The sequence below is a fragment of the Crocodylus siamensis genome, chromosome 4 (genome assembly GCF_052110815.1).
Source record: "Crocodylus siamensis isolate JL-2025a chromosome 4, ASM5211081v1, whole genome shotgun sequence".
NCBI classification, from domain to species: Eukaryota; Metazoa; Chordata; order Crocodylia; family Crocodylidae; genus Crocodylus; species Crocodylus siamensis.
Window position 1 is genome coordinate 169,612,485 of NC_143398.1, and position 21,047 is coordinate 169,633,531.

General features: G+C 44.0%; 1 protein-coding gene across 35 annotated transcripts in view; it reads left to right on the forward strand.

Annotated features, from left to right (window-relative positions):
- MAP2 (microtubule associated protein 2) overlaps positions 1-21,047 on the forward strand; it is a 366,938-nt gene that overhangs the window by 52,114 nt on the left and 293,777 nt on the right. For 3 of the 35 annotated variants that reach the window (XM_090044865.1, XM_090044871.1, XM_090044864.1), the window contains exon 2: positions 12,566-12,682. The exons of the other annotated variants lie outside the window; for them this stretch is intronic. The gene's annotated coding sequence lies outside the window, so the exon portion shown is untranslated. The remainder of the gene's footprint in view (positions 1-12,565; positions 12,683-21,047) is intronic. 35 annotated transcript variants of the gene reach the window in all.

Consider the following 21,047-nt stretch of genomic DNA (forward strand, 5'->3'; position numbering starts at 1 on the left):
CACATATGGTTAAAGTTAAGTTTGTGCTCAGGAGCTTTACTGGCTTGAGATTTTACCTGGCAGACAAGTGTTCTATTTCTCGTGCAACAGTTGATGACCTCATTAGCATTGAAAGCTGTAAAGTGTGCAGATTCTTACGCTATTTCAGTGGAACGTTATCATTATCTATTTGTAAGAGACATTTGGAACCCTGGATTCAGATCTTGCCTAGTGAAAAGATTTTAGCTTGATTTTATGTTTTTATTTATTTACTTGATGTATACCACCCTTCCCAAAAGGAGTCAGGGATAGCTTACAATTAAAAATAAGATAAAACAAAAATAATTTAAAATAAAAGTAATAAACTCACTCCTCAAATTCCAAACAGTGCCCCAGAGTTTTACCATAAGTTATTGTGGTAACTGTAACTTAGCATTGATAGTTACATACCAAATATTAGATATTTTATAAGAAATACTTCAAATAGATGGAGAAAAAAACTGTTCAATTAGGTAACTTTTAAAAGTAATGAATATCTTGTAGATATAATTTTCAAAAACACCTAGGAAACAGAAGGTTAAAGTACCATTCACTTTCCAGTGACTAAGATTATTTTCAAAATTTTACCTTGAATCTGCAGAATTGCTGCTGTTGTCACTAAATCTGCTATGGATCCTTTAGGAAATCACTAAATATATTGGTAAAAAGCTGATGAAGAAACAAATCCTTTAGTGGAATGGATTCCCTGCATGCCAAGGCCTCCATGTTTAGCAGATCTAGTCTAAAGAAATCCCTGTTGTAGCAGATTACCAAAAAATTAAGGTTGTTCAGAGATTAACAGGGATATAATAAATAGCTGAATGATTTAAAATGTCAGGTATGAGCCTGAAGCATTTCTCTCTCATGTCTGACTGATAAATGCAAATCTTTCAATTTACACACATCAGAGGTAAGAATTGTTAGGTGTATTTGGGGTAGGGACAGAAATTGCACACAGCTTGGTATAAGTGATCAGAAACCAGTTCAAATCTGTAACACAACAGAAGTTCAGTGCAAATAAATTGCTTTCAAATGGCCAGAACTGGTTTAACTACATTCTATTTCTATTTCTTCTGCCATGCTGAAACCTAGATGGGTGTAGTATCAGACTTAACTGATTTAGCTTAAATCATTTTATTGAACTTCTGTCCCAGATCCCCTCCAGATTCAAGTTAATGCATAGTCCCTCAGCATCCTAGGATGCTTTGCACCTCCCCCACAAACCTCTGCCCCCTTGTAGGGTGGGTGGGCTAGCTTTGGCCTGAGCTGTCTGCTCCAGCAGAGCAGGAAGGCATGCTGTAGCAGCCCCCTGCTTCTGGCTTGGGGCACTGCAGGCATGTGGCTGCATTTCTGGAATCAAAAGTGAATGTCTGTTCAGTTGCTTATCCATTCAATCCATTCAATCTATGCAGTTTAGGCTAGCCTGTGAAGATTGAATTGACTGGCTCAAAACTTGGCTCGAGATTGTAGGGGGGCTGTTAGGAAGGCTAAGGCAGAGATGGAACTGGGACTAGTGACCCAGATCAAAGATAACAAGAAGTCCTTTTTTAAATACATAGGGGGTAAAAAGAACGTACCAAGTAATGTGGGGCCTCTGAAGGACATGCTTGGTAATCTGGTGGTAGCACCAGATGACAAAGCTAATCTCTTTAAAAGATTCTTTGCTTCCATTTTTCTGAGCAGGGGCAGGGACATCTCCCCCCCCCAGGATTCTGGATGGACTGGGGGGGGTGCAACCAGGCCTAGAGTCACTGAGGACCTAGTCAGGGAACTTCTGAAGGGACTAGACATGTTCAAATCAGCAGGTCCTGAAGATCTTCATCCCAGAGTGCTTAGGGAATTGGCAGAGGTCCTTGTGGGACCCCGGCATAGCTTTACGAGCACTCATGGTGCTCTGGTGAGGTGCCAGATGACTGGAAAAGGGACAATGTGGTCCGCATTTTCAAAAAAGGGAGGAAAGAGGACCCAGGAAACTATAGGCCTGTTAGTCTTACCTCAGTCCTGGGGAAGCTCCTTGAGAAAATTAGCCAGGAGCACATCTTCAAGGGGCCATCAGGGGAGATTATGCTTAGGGGCAATCAACATGGGTTCGTTAGAGGCAGGTCCTGTCAGATCAACCTGGTTGCCTTCTGTGACCAGGTCACAAAAGCCTTGGACGCAGGTGTCATGGTGGACATAGTCTTTTTGGACTTTAAGAAGGCCTTTGACACTGTCTCTCATCCCATCCTCATTAAAAAATCATGTGACTATGGTGTCTATGCCTACACAGTCAGATGGGTCATAAATTGGCTGGAAGGCCGCACCCAGAGAGTGGTGGTGGACGGGTCATTTTTGACCTGGAGGGATGTAGGCAGTGGGGTTCCCCAGGGCTTGGTTCTAGGGCCTGCACTGTTCAAAATCTTCATGGGTGATTTGGACGAGGGGGTGAAAAGCACCTTTTTCCAGTTCACAGATGACACTAAGATGTGGAGAAAAGTGAGCATGCCAGAAGAGAGGGACAGGCTGCAACTAGATCTGGATAGGTTACAAGGGTGGGCAGATGAGAATAGGATGGGTTTCAATACAGACAAGTGCCAGGTGTTACACCTGGGGAGGAAGAACCAGCAGCATACCTACAGGCTGGGGAACTCCCTTCTTGTCAGCACAGAGGCAGAAAAGGATCTTGGTGTCACTATTGACTCCAAGATGAACATGGGCCACCAGTGTAGGGATGCGGTCAGGAAGGCCAACCATACCTTGTCATGCATCCACAGATGCATCATGAGCAGGTCCAAGTGGGTGATCCTCCCCCTCTATGCAACACTGGTCAGGCCGCAGTTGGAGTACTGCATCCAGTTCTGGGCGCCGCGCTTCAGGAGGGATGTGGACAGCATCAAGAGAGTCCAGAGGAAGGTCCACTCACATGATCAGGGGTCATCAAGGCAGGCCCTACTAGGGGAGGCTACGGGACCTGAACCTGTTCAGCCTCCATGAAAGAGGGCTGAGAGGGGATCTGATGGCCACCTATAAACTTGCCAGGGGGGACCAGCAGGCAATGGGGAGTCCCTGTTCCCCGGAGCACTACCAGGGGTAACAAGGAACAACAGCCTTAAGTTGACTGAGAGTAGAATCCGGCTAGATATCAGGAGGCGCTGCTTCACAGTCAGGGTGGCTAGGGGCTGGAACCAACTTCCAAGGGAAGTGGTGCTTGCCTCTACCCTGGGGGTCTTCAAAAGGAGGCAAGATAGACACCTAGCCGGGATCATTTGACCTCAGCATCCCTTCCTGCCCATGGCAGGGGGTCAGACTTGATGATCTGCTTAGGTCCCTTCCGACCCTACCAACTATGAAACTATGATTCAGCCTCAGGGTTTTTGACCATCTGTATTTAACGTTGGAGACAAAATTGCACAAGGAGACAAAATTGTAAATAGTTTTGGCAAGTTATTCTTCATTTGAAAAAGAAAACATTTATTTTCAACAATAGAAAAATGTTTCAATTATTGTAAACATTTCCTTACTGTCTTATATCTACCTTATATACTGTCTGTAGAATTCCTACAAGTCAGTCTCAGGTTGAGAAACTGTTCTCCCCTAGTTAGGGGACTACAGCATAGACTTGTGTGAAGATATCTTGGCTACATTTTTAAGCAATATGCAGCGAAAGCAAGTTTTCTTTTGGATGTGATTCTTAATGCATGATTCACTATATTTACTATACTTTCATTTTCTCTCTGCAAGCTGCAGGCTATGTTGAAGTAACACAGTCAGCCTAATTGTGCTGAATGTATGATTGAAGTCTGTTACTGTGCATATTTGCTCCAGCACAGATCTTCTAAAACGTTATTTTTCTATGCTTAAAACTGATCTGATGTTCTGCTTGAGTGGTACAGTGTGACTGCCATGATATTTTGTCAGCTTCTATTGTTAGGGAGTTCCAATGTGGATTCAAGTCAGGTGCACCTAAATTCAGTGCCTGAAGTTTATATTATTAGAAGAATGGTTTAATAGACAATCAAAATGGCCAATGGTGGTATAGGTTTTTTATACCGCAGATCTTTTCTTCTTTCGAATGACACTTCTTACCAACTATTATCCCCTTGGGGTACAGTCATTGAGTTACAGTAGAATTACTGTCACTGTCATGATATTTGTCTTACATTTTGGGGAACACAAACTAAGAGCTAGCCCTACATTCTTCAGTTTGATTTATCATGTGCATGACAGTAACTGAATTTGGTTTAATGCTTATTAAATTACTTTTGCCTGATTTCTGAATTGTTCTTTTTTCCTTGGTCAATTAGACAAGAACTTGGCTTTGAGTAATGTATGAATTAGTATGAATTTGAGGAAATAGCTATGTACTGAATGTCTGCAGGATAACAGAAAATAAAGAGCTTGCTGTTATTGCATACATTGCTTGCCTGCCTAGGGGATATAATTGGCAGGTATTGATTGGAAGGGAAAGCATGTTGTTGTGTTTAGCTGGCCAGGAAAGCCATCCTTGCATCAGAGATGTTGGACTGCAAGTTTAATTTTGTAACATGGAAAATTTTTCATCTAATCTACAATAAAATATGAGTGATAAGCACAGAAAATAAAAATAACAGAAAAATCTGTCTTGTCACCTCACTTACTCTATGACTGCGCCAGTCTACTATTATAACATCAGGTGTATTTATTTAATAAGCATTTTGAAAACAGTAAGGCAGTGTTTTAACAACCAGACTGTGACTGACTGGTGCTACTAGTGGACTGTCTGAGGTCACTTGATATGTGGGAAAGTATGTATGGCAGTAGTTCTCAATCTGTTTGAACTCAAAGCACCCCTCCATAACTTTTCCAAATGTAATGGCACCCCAGTTGAACACCACTGTGATGGAGGAACAAAAAAAATCTGACTTCCTTTTCTTGCTTTTTTAAAAGTAGTTTACGTTTCAAATTAATCGTGTCTCTTAGACTAAAAAAAAACCCCTCTTAAAATTATTTTTAAAGAGATTATTGCACAAAAACTGTTTTTAAAATAAATTGTGTAGCCTGGGCAATTTTGCCTCTTCTCAGTCTCTCTCACAAATCAGGGATTTTTTTGTTACTTGTACAGGGCCAGGCAAATGCACAGCACAGTAAAACTATCTGACAGAGTCCAGGTTGTCCTCTCACAGCAGGGGGAGCAGTTATCACTGTACTGGCAGGAACAATCCTGGTCATATATTGTGGGACTGCAGTCAGGGCCTAAAGGGGCAACCGCAGGATTATACCGTCTTAGGTTTAAAAAGTAAAAAAGAAATCTACCTTTGTGATCATTGTGGCAACTTAACTTTGGGACCTGCTTGAGGAGTCCATGCACCCTTCATTGTATTCCAGCTGTTGGGGCTGTGCAAAGCAGGGGGGCATTCCTGTTCCTACTTCAAGTGCCATGTACGGAGCAGTTCCACCTGGTGGCACTGGCATCTTTTTCCAGGTTCCTTCACCACCACAGTGTGAAACTGCCTCACACCCCTCAGTTTTCAGGAAGCATGCTGGGGAGTCAAACCAGGAAGAGCTGCAGCAGAAGCAACCTGCCTGTATAACTTCAGATAGGCATACCTTTTGTAGCTGCTTCTCACTTTGGCTCTGATGTACCTCCTGAAAATCAAAGCATGTGAGGCAGTTTCACTCTGCAGTGCTGCTGGCATCGCAGTACTCCTGTTGAGAACCAGTGTCGCAAGACTGAGGTAATGCTAATGTATTGCTAAAATCAGTGGGGGAAGCTGACGATTCAGACTGAGAAGTTGGATTTCCATCTGAGGGAAAATTCTAGGATGACATTACTAGAGACAGAAAAGATGCACCATATAGTTGAAAATGGTGAGGTTCTTGGCAGCATGGCATTGTTATGTATTTATAAGAGACACTTGGGGCACATAAGGGTTTACAAAACACTAAATGGTGAAGAGGAAACATATAGGGATTTATTATTTGTTTTCTCTCACAAAACAAGAGCTAGGGGTCATAAAATGATACTAGTAGGTAGTAAGTTTAACACTAACAAAAGAAATTTGTTGTACAGAGTGGGTTCATCTACACTTTCAGTTAATGCAACGTGAAACTCCAGAGCTCTTTGAGCTAGAGTCAGTTGCTCCTGGGCACAGTGTCTACAGGTGTGCCTGAGACAGCAGCTCTTTGAGCCAGGGCAGAGGAGTCCTGGGCTGGCAGCAGGCTCTGAGGTCAGTCCTGGGCTCTGGGTGGTGGTGTCAGGCAGTGGAGGGGCTGGCTGGGGCATGAGGGTGCAGAACCTGCGGAGCTGTGTGGCTAGACAGCAGTCAGGAGTCTGGCCCCTACCAGGTCACTGTCTACACATGCATTTTAGCATAGTAAATGACTCTGGTGTAAGATAGTATTGTCCCCAACAGTACTATCTTATGGTAGAGTTAATTAGTTTACTGTGCCCAAATAGTAGTGCACGTGTAGACTGTGATGCTTTATTGCAGAGCTAATTAGTCAACCGCAGTAAAGCACATGTGTAGATGCACCCACTGTGTAATTAAACTCTGGAACTCAGTGCCACAAGACACGGTGGAAGCTATTAGTTTAACCAGGTTCAAAAAGGGAATTGACAGATTCTTGGAGGAATGGTGCACCAGTAGTTATTTAGCATGGGAGTTAGAGGTACAGCCTCTGAATTGGAATTTCCTAGACCTTAAATCCTGGAGGACGCAAGTGAAAGGAACAGTGGTAAAAACCCTCATCTTGCCCTGTTCATTCTCCCTTTCAGCATCCACTTTTTGCCACTGTGTGACAGAATACAGGGCAAGAGGCACATATGGTCTGACCCAGTGGCAGTTTTTATGTTCTTATGTTATGTCACATACATCTGAATAAGGAAATTAAAATATTGACGGAGTATACTGGAAAATAAGTTTCTCTATAGCCCAGAAGAATATGAAAAAGTGCCACATTGTTTGGCTGGAGTGGGTAAGGGAGAGGAAAGAGCGGGGGAAGTATACATATAGTATCAGTGCAAAGAAAGGTAGGTCCAGAGTTGTTTGACAAAGAGGACAAAGAATAAACTGTAAGGACAGTATGTTTTTATCAGAAAGAGTCTATGTTTACCTATTCCTAAGGCTTAGGAAGACGAGTTGATAAAGTAAAAGTGGAGGTTGGTGGCCTATGGCCTGTGGGTTGGTTTCAGTCCATGGAACCTTTGAATCAGGCCTGTAGATGTGGGGCTTTGGCAGCAGTGGGGGGCTTTGGATGCAGGTGCTCTCCATATAACCCTATGGGGACAAGTGCTAGCAGCAGCAGGGTCATAGCATTCCACCCTTCCACCTCCGACCCCATGTGTGTCATTCTGACCTGCAGATGGAAAAGGTTCTTATCCCCTGAAATGGAGCATATAGTGAGATGGCAAATGTCATTAAAATAAAGCTTCTTGAAGCTGCCATGTATTACTGATTATTTTTCATAGTAGTTCAACTTCACTGACCTTCCAACTGTGATGAACAGATGAATCAGTTACATGGTTCAAAGTTTCAACATCGAAAGCACTTGGACCTAAATTTTCAAACTTGGTTGCATTAAATTAGGTGCCCATATCTAAGCTTATGCACCTAAAGGACTATTTTAAGCGCCTACATCCTTTTTATAAGCCTACGTTATCAATTAGGACCCAAAATTTAACTATTTAGTCTACAAATATAGGTATGCAATAAATATAAATAAATATAGATATACAAATATAGGTATCCTGTGACTTGCTCGGATACAGAGATTTTTCACCATACTTTGAGTTGATGCTCACGAAGGGGATGGCAAACTTGCATAGAAACAGTGTAAAGCTGTAAGGAAGAACTTCACATAGAAACCTACAACGCAACTGTTTTAATCTTATTCTCTTGCTGTGCCATCCTACATACCACGATGTTAGCAATAATCTTGACAGTCCTTTTTGATTATGACTCCTTTTTAGAACCTACAATTACTGTCAATTCCATGACAGGAAAGAAGGAGCATTAAGCTATTAACAAAATGAACTGCATGTGCCTATAGCAGGGTTGAGCAAGTATTTTGGCTGGAGGGCGACATAATGAGTTTTGGTGAGCTGTCGAGGGCAGCAAGAGTACCTCTCTTCCTTGACAAGTGCGCCAGCCCCTGGTCGCCATCTTGGGACCAGAAGACTGGCCCCTATCCCTTGACCTTTGCCACTGGAAGTCCTTCTCCTTGCCTTCGGAAGTACTGCTTTTGGGAAAGGCGTTTGCCATCTTGGAACCAGAAAAAAAACCAAATTATAAACTAAAAATCAAACATCTACAATAACATATTTTAATTTTATTTTAAAAAAATGTTTGTCCTCATTTGTGTGTTTGTGTTGTGTATGTAGAGGTGATGGCATAATAGCTCAAAATAAAGTCTTACTCTTGTATATTGTGGGGGGGTGATAGGGTGGGTGGGTATAGGATTTATGAGGGGCTGTGGGTGTATGTGTGTGGGTGTATGTGGTGTGCGTGGGGGAGGGTGTGAATGTGTGTGGGGGCTGTGGGTAGGTGTGGAGGGTGTGGGTGTGGGGTTTTTGGGGCTCTGTGTGTGTATTTGTGGGGTGTGGGGGAGGGTCTAGGGTGTGTGTGGATGTGGGGTGTGGAGTGTGGATGGGTGGGTATGGGATTTATGGGGCCTTGTGGGGCGTGTGGGGGGTTGGGTATGTGGAGGGGGAGGGTGGCTGGAGGTGTGTGTGGGGATGTGGGTATGGGTATGCGTGTGTGCCCCCCCCCACAAACATGCTACTACATTGCGCACAGCCCCTGCAACTAGTAGCAGCAGCAGGCAGAGCCTGCTGGTGGTGCACGGTCCCAGTGAGGACTGCATGTGGCTGGGCTGCTGGCTCCATCACGTGGGGCTCATATGCCCAATCCCTGTGCTGCTGGGGGGAGCCCTGCACAATGAAGCTGGCGGTGCAGGTAATGGGGCTCAGCCAGGATGGCAGGGAGAGGGGTGGAGCTTGTCTGGCTCCATAGCGCGGAGCTCCCCGCCATTCCCTATGACCTGTGCATAGCAGTGAGTGGGGCCAAGCCACCAGCTTCATTGCATGGGCCTCTCCCAGAGGTGCGCAGGTCAGGCAGAGAGCCCGCACCCCTGACAGCCTGGGCTCTGTGCTCCTGATGCCCTCCCCTTGGTCCCTGCTGGCCCTGGTCCTGGGGTACCCAGCTGCCACTTTGCTCCCTCCTACTGCTGATGCTACGCGCCATTGCCACTACCACCACCACTCTTGCTTGCTGCCAACTGTCCCTGGCCCTTCAACTGCTGCTGCTGCTGCTTCCTGAGACCCAAGCAGTGTAAGGCCTAGTAGCCCAGTGATGGGGTGGCGTAGTGGCTCCAGTTAGGGGGCATGTGAGAAAGCAGTAGGCTTCGTAGAGTATGTTTCATATGAGGGGGCTAAAGGACTGTGTGTGGGCTGCATAAAGTAGGGTCCATGTGGGGGGCCCAAAGCACTGTACATAGGCCAGCCTAATTAGCTTGAGTGAGTGAGCCCAGTGTGGGTGGAACAGCAGACCCAGGAGGGGTTCAGAGTGACTATGTGGCCCACAAGCCCAGAGGGTAGGGACAGTGTTTGGAGGGGCCCAAGAGGGTAGACCCATATGAGAGAGAGAGGGCTAGCTGCTCAAAAACCTAGCCAGAAAATCTCAACTGGTCAATGCTGGGGCAAGGATCAGAACAGTCAAAGGGCAAAGATGCTCACCATGAGGGATGGCCAGAGCCAGGGGCCTGGAGTTCCAATTGGCCTAGAAGTGAGACCAGGGCCTGTGAGGCCAAAGGTCCTGGAGGTGACCACTGGTGAGAGGGAAAGAGGTCTAGGGAGTTTTTCAGCCCAGAATGAGGGTGGAGATTAGGCCACCTGAATAGGAGGGATCCAGGTTGGGTCTGAATGTCAGGCGGGCATATAAAGTGAGGCCCAGTGTGGGGCTGGAGCCATATAGCGATGCCATCTGTGAGGCATGGGACACAATGTAGAGATGGTACAGAGCCATGTATTATGTCCTTGGCATAGGTCAGTAAACGGGCAGCCTCCCACCTTATAAACAACTACTTACAAAGTTACATTAAAGGCATGGCAGGAAGGGCAGGTGGATGGACTGCCCTAGACAGGTGAGCAGGCCATTGTTGGGACTGGCCCCAGAATGGCCCCCTGTCACAGTTCGCCCCGGCCTATGAGGTGTCAGCAAAAGCAAACAAGTGGTGCATTTCAAAATGTTTGTTTTGCTGTGCATTTGAACTTATAAGCAACCTGTTGCCATTTAACAATCTTCTGGCCTTATCTTGTGAGATGCTGACCACCAGAAACCACCACTAGAAGCTGCAACTTCAGAATTACGTGAACGCAGGATTTTTCAATAGAAATCTATGTTAGCATCCTGATTTTGAATATAGAACTATAGAACTACAGTTCATGTAAATCAGCAGAACCTGAAGTTGTATTGACTTCTGTCAGAGGAGGATCTAGCTTTCTATCTTTTTACACTTTAGAAGTGTATGTTTTATTTCAGCGGGAGCTAGAGTCTCACTATTGGGAGAGTGAAGAATGAAGTATTGGGTAGGGTGCACCGATAGAGATTTTTTGGGCTGATACCGATGGCCGATTTTTAATGAGCCATATCAGCCAATACCAGTCTAATTCTGATATGCAGCCCCACAGCATGGAGAGCGGCATCACAGGCTGGTAATTTTGTTGTGGGATGAGGGAAGGACATGAGAGGCGTATTGAGACCCCCTCAGTGGTGGAGGGAGTGGTACTGGCGCTTGGGCAAGTGCTGCCCAGCTGGGGCAGAGCAGGGCATGGGACAGAGCTGTGGCTCATCCAGGGGTGGGGAGGTGGCAGCTCTCACAGCTATGTGCACCCCGAGAGAGCATGGGGGGGCATGCCCCCTGGATCTGTGTGTGGGGGGAGTGCTGGCTGCCACTGCAGGCTGAGGCCAGGGGCTGTATTAGGCTCTTCCCAGTGAGGGGCTGGGCCAGGCTGCATTCAGGGCAGGCAGCATTGGTGCTGGGAGTGGAGGATACAGCAAATTTTGGGGTGGCTGTCGCCTCCCCAGTCCCACCTCCCAGTGCTACCACCAGCTGCCCTGAGCACAGCCCAGCCCAGCCCAGCTTCCAGCTGGGAGGAGCTGGTGCCAGCCCAGCCCCAGCCTGCAGTGGCAGCCCACCTTCCCCCGGGCGCATAGCCAGGGGCACATCCCCCATGCCCTCCTGTGGTGTGTGTAGCAGTGGGAGCTGCCCTAGCCCCCTGCACACCCTGAATGAGCCACAGCTCTGTCCTGCACCCCGCCTCCCCCTGGCTGGGCAGCATCTGCCCCTGCCCCACTCCCAGTTCCTCCCTCTCCATGGGGGCCTCAATCTGCCCCACCATGCCTCTTCTTTTCCCCTGCCCCTTCCCTCACAACAGACTTACCAGCTGGACCCAGCTGCTCTCCACATTGCTGGGCTGTGCTCATGCATATGGCATTTATAGGCCACATTATTAGCCACATCAGGCAAAAAAAGTTGATTGCCAATACTCTTGATTTTCTTCATATCAGTGCTGATCTGCTATGGGAACAATGTATCAATGCACCTCTAGTATTGGGAGGCTCTGCAAGACCTAAACAGAGGTGCCTAGTTTGCAAGGTATTTCCTTCTAAGATGTTTCTAGTACAGGTTACAGGTTAATTAAGTCATTTTCCTCCTCACAGTTTCTTTTTAAAAAAAAAAAATCAGTGAGTAATTCTGGAGGGAAAAGGTTAAGAATCAAACAATTTATAGCTTTTCCCCTAAAACATGTGCCCTTTGGCATGGGTACTGTATGTAATTGCTTCAAATTGCTGTGGCAGGTGTGCTTCCCTCCTCACATTGCCCCCTTAACAGTATTTATCCTATCAGATGACTGTTTTATCTTGAATCAAAAAATCTTCTGTAACTTCAGTAATTATGGTTAAATTTTGTTAATATTTAGCTACCTATGGTGCTTCTAAGCTCTTCTACCTCAGAAACATTAAAAAATTTACTTTCAAAGAGACTGCTTTGCTGTAGCCTGTATGAGAATCTGAACATGATATACATAATTTATTCAGAAGCTGTATAGTTGGTAATTTGTGTATAACACTGTTTTCCTTTGTTAGTGATTCAGGGCTCAGTCTTGCAAAACTTTATATATTGTGCCGCAGATAGTCAATGGAATTGTTGGCATGAGTTAGGACTGTCTTTCGAGAGTAAAGGATTACAGGATTTGGTAATTTTCTTCACTCATGAAATGGAAATTCTTACAATGGAAAAGTAGGCCTTGAGTGTTAGATTTTCAAAGGCATCTCCCATGAAAATTCAGCAGAGGTTGAACTCTCTCCAGGTTCCCTTCAAAATCTCTCCCTTACAAAGCATGAAGGATTTACTAGAAAGTTTGTCATTTATAAATATGCCAAGGCAAGGCATTAATATCTGCAGTTATAAGTAATGTTCTGAATCCTGAGACTAGAGAATGAAGGAAGATTCCATTCAAAGCTATCCATTATGTCACTGATTGAGTGACACACTGTAACATAATGTATTCTTCCGTGTTTCAATGCAGATACAACATGTATGTTATTTCTAAATGGAGTATCATCAGAAAGGACTGACAGTTGTGTCTGCAAACTTAAAGTTAAGAAAAGCTACGAAGTTGGCTTTCAGATGACTTCTGAACCAGGTTTGAATTAGTCTTCCTTTTTGCTTTTGTCTGAGCTCTATGGGGTGGCACATTAAGATGGCTTTCTTGTACAGGGTCTTCATAAAGTCCTTGTGCACTTTAATAACTTGAGTTGTGCACAAGGACTTTATGAAGACCCTATATATTCCTAGCCCCCCCAAATTAGTTTTACAACTGGGCAGCTTTTGTAATGTGCTGCATATATCTGTCAAGGGATGTTAAAGACAACCAGAAATGGTACTAGTAATATGTCAGACCAAAAACCCAGGAAATTGTGGGTCTACTACTCAGGAGCCCGGGTGAGCTATTAATAGAGAAAATAAAGAAGGCAGAGCTGCTCAATACCCCTGCCCCCCAGAACCTCTCCCTCCCCAACAAACAAACAGTCCCATAATTGAGAAGTGACAAAATAAATATATGCAAAAATGGAGAAGGGCTCCAGGGCACAAGTAAAAGGCAGGTCAGAGACTTTTTGATAATTTTGAATTAACTGAATTCAACAGGAACTGATAAAATTTAATGCAGGGTGCTGAGGGAACTAGCTGAAGAAATCTGAGAACCATTAGCAATAATATTTACAAAGTTATGGAAGAAAAGTGAGGTTCCAGATGATTGGAGAAGGGCTAACATACTGCCCTTCTTTAAAGTGGGAAAAAGAGTTGATTTGTTGAATTATAGACTGTTTGGCCTCACTTCAGTACCTGGGAAGTTACTGGAGTACATAAAATAATCATTTTGTAAAACTTGGAATAGGAAGGGGGTGATTATTAGTACCAACATGAGTTTGTTCAGAATAGGTCAAACGAACTTGATAAGCATATTTGATAGGGTAATTCGTTTGGTGGATGAGGGAATGGAATGGACATAATGTTACTTTTGACTTCAGTAAAATTTCTTATACAATCCTAAATAAATTTCTCATAAGTAATTGGAGAAAGGTAAACTAAATGATATGACTTGTGTGGACACACAAAGCTTAATGAAGCTGATAAAAGTTATTCAGCTAATAAAGTTTATTAGCTGAATAACCTCTGGCAAAGAGTAACTATACTTGGATCAATATCAAAATAGCATGAGGTCTGGTCTGCCCTGGGTCTGGCAGTGTTTAATATTTTTATCAATAATTAGGATGCCAGAAGAAAAGCTTCCTGGTCAAGTTTGCAGACAACACAAACATTTTGGAGTTGCAAACATTTTTTTTCCTTCATAAGATCTTGAAAAGATTTTCATAAATTGAAAATAGGGCACAAAACAACAGAAGGAAAGAAAGATAAATATGAGGTACTGTGGGAGCTTATTGGTTTGGCAGTGGGATTACTGAATAGGATCTGGCAGTTTTGGTGGAGTGTGAGCACTCTGAAAAAACATCAAATGCAAAGCTGGGCATCATTTTGCTTTGAATAAGCATTTGACAAAGACACTTTAAGGAACAGCATATCCTGTATTTGTGCCAGGGGCTGGACTAGATCAGTGGTGCTCACAGTTTGGGCTCTGTGTGTCAGATGAATGCCACAGGGCTGGGCTGCTGCCTAGATCAGGCCCCTTGCTGACCCCACATGCCAAGATTGGACCTGGGGCCCTGTGCCACCTCTACCCAGTCAGTGCCTGATCCGACAGTGTGGGGCCTGATGTGGCCCATAGGATCAGTGTGGGTCCTGATCTGGGCCCCACACCACCCCAGTCTGGCAGGATGGGCTCTGAGGCCCCACACCACCCCTACCCATCTAGGATCAGGTTCTAGGGCCCCACGCTGCCCTTGCCTGGCCAGGATTTGGCTCCAGGGTCCTCCACAGCTCTTACCTGGCTAGGATTGGACCCTGCATGGCCCTGTGCATGCTGTCCAGTTCACAGGGCCACAGGTCTTAGGGATCCCCACAGAATCCATGAAGAGTCCGGTGGGTTAGTTTACAGAGTGATAGCTGCTAGATCAGGCCTAATTGCTGGGGGCTAAGCATCCTTGGATTAGATGACTTGAGATTCCTTGTATCCTTTTGATTCTGTATCACTATTGTTTTAAAAGAAGGATCTTGTGGCCACTGAATATCATGGGCAATTTTGTCAGGGCAGTGGCACTCACTGCAGGAAGCCCTGCCACTGCATCCAGAGCTGGGACAAAGCCTCTGGTCCAGATTTGACCCATGCCTTGTATGTTTGACACCCCTGTTCTCACAATGGGAAAAGTACAGTACTGGTTCACTAAAAAGTTGTTCCTTAAGCCCAAATGTTTTCTTTGTAGTGATAGAAGTTATAATTTAGAAATGTTTCCCAAGAGGAGACTAAGGAAGCTGGGAATTGGGAGCTGGCTGCTGAGTTAGGGAGCAGCTAGTTAGTTAATTAGCATGAGAGAGACAGAGGGTTTGCAGAGATTGCCTACTGCTCCACAATTAACATTTGTTGCTTAGTTATTTACATGTATGTATGCATGTGCTTATTGAACTCAGAGATCACTACAATCTTACAGAGAGATGACAGTGCTTCTAGTGTCCTTCATACACCTTTGAGCAACTGAGCCTTCAAGTTAGGCAACCATTGAACCACTAGCTGTTTTGATCTCAGGGCATTACTGACAATGGATTCATGCTTCTTATTTGCTAACATGACAATTGCATTTTTTCTAATAGACTTTGAACTGTGTTGGCCAACAAGAATTGGCAGCTAAAGGGCAAAATTCTTCTAGTTTGTTAACTATATATAACAAATCTTTTAGGTAATTGAATTGCAAAAACACTAAAAGATATTTGTTGTCTGTTAAGAGAATGTAATATACTATTACATATTTGCTAGGCATGGACAATGTGCTCATCACTGTCACAGCAGAAGTAGCAAATCAGACCTTGTGGAGAAATTTCCTTTTCTCTTATACTAAACCTGAACAGAAAAATCTCTTTTCCAACCAACTGTCATATTAGAAGGAAATTATCCTGTTTTCTGAAATACAGTATTAGTGACTGAAAAATGAGGTACGTTGATTGGGTCATAAATAAAGTGAATTCGGCTTTATAGAATCACTGGTTAATAGAATCAGCTGCTTGTTTGAATTAATATGGGAAAACCAAAACCATTTGTATATTATTACATGTAAAAATCCCTATTAGAATCATAATTTTTGTTTTTTGGAGAAGCTCGGGGATTTTGCAGTTTTTGTGAGGAGCCCTCTGCAGGCAGGCAGAGTTCCAGCCTGCTGGGGGCTGGGAGGGAGGAGGAGGAGGGCGGTCAGGTAGGAGATGCCATGTGCATGTGCTGTACATGCACATGGCCCCAGGTAGCCTGGAGAGCAGCTCCCACAGGTAGGTGCGGGGTGGGGAATTGAGCTCCCGTAGGGAGGGAGGGAGTTGGGCAGGGCTCTGTCCCCAGCGTCGAGTGGGACAGGGCCGTGGGTGGCTCATCCAGGGGGTGGAGGCCAGGCTCCCTGGTGATGCGCCCCTTGCATGCTCAGTAGCTTTGAGGGGTGCAACTCAGTGGTGCTGCCGTCACTGTATGCAGCCTCCCCCACCCCCAAACGGTGCACAGATATGGGGGATGCAGGTCCCCCCCGCCCCTCTGGGAGTATGCACCGCACTGGGGAGTTGGCCCCACCCACCACACCCAAGTCCACAGTGGGCAGCAGCAGGTGGAGCCGGGCTGCGCTCCATTGCAGCAGCTGCCACCTCCCTACTCTGGCATGGCTGGGGGCCATGGGGCTGTGGGTTGGGGGTGAAGGGCACCAGCAGGGCCAGGGGGCTGTGAGGGAGGAACGAGTGTCTGTGTTCTTAAAAAAAACAGGTCTCCTTTTAATGGAATCGGCAGGTTAATAGAATCAAATTACCATTTCCCAAAGTGATTCCAATAAGAGAAATCCACTTTAATATAATGTAGCCTTGCAGTCTAGTGATATGGGTCAGAATCAACACAGCTTAACTGTAGTCATACCGATTCACACTTCTTGTCATTAGTTCATTAGTTTCAGGGCAAGGTGCCTAACTCCCAGGTATATCAAAAGGAGTTAGGAGCCTAAAAAATGTTGAGGCTATAGACTGTATTCTGTAGCTCTGACCACATTAACAAGAGGACCATTTGTTTTTAACCCTCAGTTGATTGGACACATCTCTGCACAGGCGTGGAGCTGCATTCATGTGTTTACTTTCATCTGGAAAGCCAATCATGGTCACAGCCAGCACTGTGCTTCTAGACTATCTAGGCCAATTATCTCATCGAGGGTATCTATAGAAAGTTGGTATTTGCCAACAAATATTACATCTTTTACCTGTGTTTAGAATACAAGGTAGCGGCAGGTGCAGTTTTCATGGAAGAATGTCCTTCAACCTGTTTGTATATTCCTGGTTCTAAATAAGCTGAAGAAGAGAACATGTATCAAGTCAATTCTGAAAGACTCCTATTTTTGTGAAATTCCTATTCTTTAGGTCTTTGTGATGAGACAGCCTAACGGATTCTTTTACATGGGTAATCTGACTGCAAACTGATTAATTACTTAATTTAATTCAGAAAAAATGTGTTTCCTAGATTAGTCCCTCATATTTATGACATTTAGAAATTCTGCTGGAAGTAGTGGATCTCTAACTTGGACATCTGTAATAGGATCTCATTGTTAGAAATGGGAACCTTTGGATTCTCATTGGTTTCTGAATTGCTTTATTCTTGTTATACCTGCTTAAAAGAAACTACTGAAGGAGTTGCCTAGCAGTTTTGTTTGCTTTTTCAAACCAGCAGGTATCCTGTGGTAGAGGGCAGATTTATCTCCCAGGATGTTAGGTTTGGCTCATTTCTTGAGCACCAAATTGACGCAAAAATGGTAACATTATTAAAGGGCATTATGTTTGTGAAAAAGGGCGAGTGCAAGAATTCAGTGAGGGTATCCTATTAAAGGCTAGGGTTGTGGATTTTGAAAGATTGTGAAGCTGTTTTTGATTTCTTTAACAAATGTCCTTAGCATTAGTTTTCTTCTGTATACATAAAAATCTGGAACAGAATTACATTGATTCATCTACGTAACAGTCTTCAGTTACTCTGGCTGTGTTGGTCTGTGAGACTGACTCTTTGTCCTTATTTTCAAAACATTGATAATAAGCTGCGAGACTTCATCCATGATGCAGCAGGAGTTCTGTATTTTATTTTATTTTATTTTATTTTTATTATTACTACAGTCATTGGGGTAATGCTGAACGGAAGCAAGAGCCAGACTTCCAACATGCGAGAGAGCTGTTTCCTACATTTGGGGATTTCTTAGGCCCTGAAGGCCATAATGCTTTTTCGTGCCTCTGCTTTCTCCAGACAGAGGATTTCCTATTGTTATGCATGATTGGATCTTTGTCTGTGGTGCTTTCTTCCATAGTATGTTGCAGAAAGGTCCATCTGGGGAAGAGGGAAGGGAAGCAAAGCCACATAAAAAAAATCCCATTTTCAGTTTGTTATGGGTCTGTGATTGCTTGTACATCAGTTAAGTTAGTGAGATCACTTGTTGCCTGATATGATTATACAATTTCCTGTGGGGCATGGATTCTTCGCTCTTCACTGCTGCCAGCAAGAGGCATGCATGTAGAGATTGCAGCACAACAGGATTGTTCTCTCAATGGTCAAACATTTTTGAGGTATGCAAGTAATTTCACTTCCTCTTGCAATAACAACATTGTTCCTTAATACAATAGTGTAACTAGGATGGGGTGACTGGAGCAGCATCCTAGCATCCCAGCTTGGTTGGGGATAGAAAAATAACAGCTGTTACTACAGATGCGTAGTTGCTCTGGCAGTGTGAAGGCAGCCAGAAGTTGCTGTGGCCCTCATGTGTCCTTTTGCCTTGACCTGGCTTACACATCTGTTTGATCTAAATCAAAGGGTTAGGGTTTGATTTTCCATGAGTAGAGTGGTGCAAAAATGGCTCCATCTCTGGAACAGTAAAGGGGGGAAGGATGTGCTTTAAGCTACAGACAAATTTACACGTGGAGTGGTTTCAAAAGAGGAGGGGAGATGCAGCTCCAGTCTGTAATGTAACATGAGCAGGAGCCTGTAGTGATACAAATATAGTAAAACTGCTTCTGCTTTAACAATACTTCATCCAGGGTTAATGTTGTGGTAATTCAGCTCACTTCTGTCTGTATAGGCTTATGAACACGTACCAGTTGGAGCATAACAGCTGTGGTCTTGAACATCATCTCCTCCACCCCTCTGCTAAATTACTGCACCTGGGAGCTAGCCCATCATATTCCTCTTTCACAAGATTACATACTGCATTCTGTGTATCTCATCCTTGAAGGCTTCTTTCTCTGTCTTTACCAAAGCTGTCAATGTTAAGTCTGGATAGAAAATACTCCACGTATGCGTCGTTTTACTTAGTCAGTGCCTTTGGCTCTGCACTTGCTGTTACAAATAAAGGGATGATTTATAAGCAATCCGATATGCTTTGTGACATCCTTTGCAGCCCATAGAACTATTATTTGTTGAGCTCCAAGAGAGACTAATAAAAGTATCAAGGCATCGCTTGCCCTTCAGGTCTTCTGGGACTTCTGTATCCTCAACAAGGTCTTGAAGATATTTGCTAATGATGCAGAGATTGCTTTGCCTGTTCTTCCTTAAGCATTCTTGAGTGAATAGTATCAGGACCTACAGACCTAAATACATCTATTTTATTTTAGTTTTTTTCCCCTAGCTTAAACTCCTCTGGTGCTCTTGTTGAAATTAAATTAATTAAATGTAACCAATTAATTAATTGAACTGCAACAAGTATCAGATTACAATTAACCTTTCTTTTGTGAAGATTGAAGCAAAGAAGCTGTCAAATGCTTCAGCCTTCTCTTTGTTATCCATTATTTGCTGGCTTTCCTTGTTAAGTAGTGGTCACACACTTGTCCTTTATACAGTGTGTTCTAAACCTTTTTGTAATGGTATTTATATCCTTTACCAGTTTTAACTCATGTTGTGACTTAACTTTTCTGATTGATCTCTACATACTTGTACTATTCTCTTGCCCTCACTTCAAGTTATACGCCCTTGTTTCCATTTACTCCTGATACAGCCATAATAGTCTCTTGCTGTGTTTCCTATTTTTCTTTAGTGTTGGGCATGTTTGCTGTTGTTCTTTTTAACATAGTCTTTTCCAGTAACTGTTAGTTCTCCTATACTCCTTTATCTCTTAGGTTAGCTTCCCGAGAAACTCAATCGACTAATTCCCTGCGTTGTTTGAAATTGGCTTTTCTAAAGTCGGTTATGCTCAGTCTGTTACTTACACTGCTTTGTTTTACAGAATTATGATAAATTCAGTCATACTGTGATTGTCTTCACCCGCATGAGCTCTTATCCTTCAGTTTTTGCAGCCATTTCCTTTGGATTAGTCCAAACGAAAAATGGCCACTCCCTTGTTAACTTCCATTTCTAGGAACAAAAAGTTCTGTACATCATTATGGAAACTTGATGGACTGTCCTTATCTTACCTGATTGCTATTCCAACAGATACCTTACAAAGTCCCCCTTTACTACATGTTCCTGTTCATATGTATTTTTTTCTAAAGAATGAGTGGGGTGGATTCAGTTTAGTTGTAGAAGACAGCTGACCACACAACTGATCTTACTTCCACATCTGTCATAATTGCACATGTTTAGCACTCTCTGCAGTGATGCAATGGGCATGTAGCCCATTTGGTGCCTGGCTTGAGCATGCATAAGGCACATGTTGAGAATTTTGCATAGTTGTCACCTGTTCTGGGTAGAGGGCAGATTTATCCTCCAGGATGTTAGGTTTGGCTCATTTCTTGAGCACCAGATTGACGCAAAAATGGTAACATTATTAAAGGGCATTATGTTTGTGAAAAAGGGCGAGTGCAAGAATTCAGTGAGGGTATCCTATTAAAAAAACCCACAAAACACCTCTGATTTCATCAGTCCCACCCCCCACCTCCCTATGTTGAAAATACGTATACAAAATGCCAACATCTAGACTGGCTAATTGGTTTTACTCTGAGTCAGACATTGGTGTGGCACTTATTTATTAGGAGTCCTTTTCTAAATTTACGTTGGGTGTGTACCATAAACAAAACTGTTTTGCTGTTTCAACACTGTTTTGACATTTCATCCTTAGGCTATAATGGGGAAGCATGAAACTGCCTATGACTTTGTCATTTTTTGGCAGATTGGATGAAAACAGCAGGGATGGTGGTCCCTTCTGAGGGCATGACGCCTGCCAAGTTTCAAGGAGATAGGTGTAGGGGTTTCTGGGAAACTGCACCTCAAAGTCTTGAAAGCAAAACTTGTGTCACTTGCAAGTGTGAAGGCACAGGGGGGTGAAAACTGCAGGCATGGTAGCTCCTGCTGAGGCCATGAAGCCTGCCAGGTTTCAAGTAGATAGGTGTAGGAGTTTCTGGGAAACTGCACCTCAAGC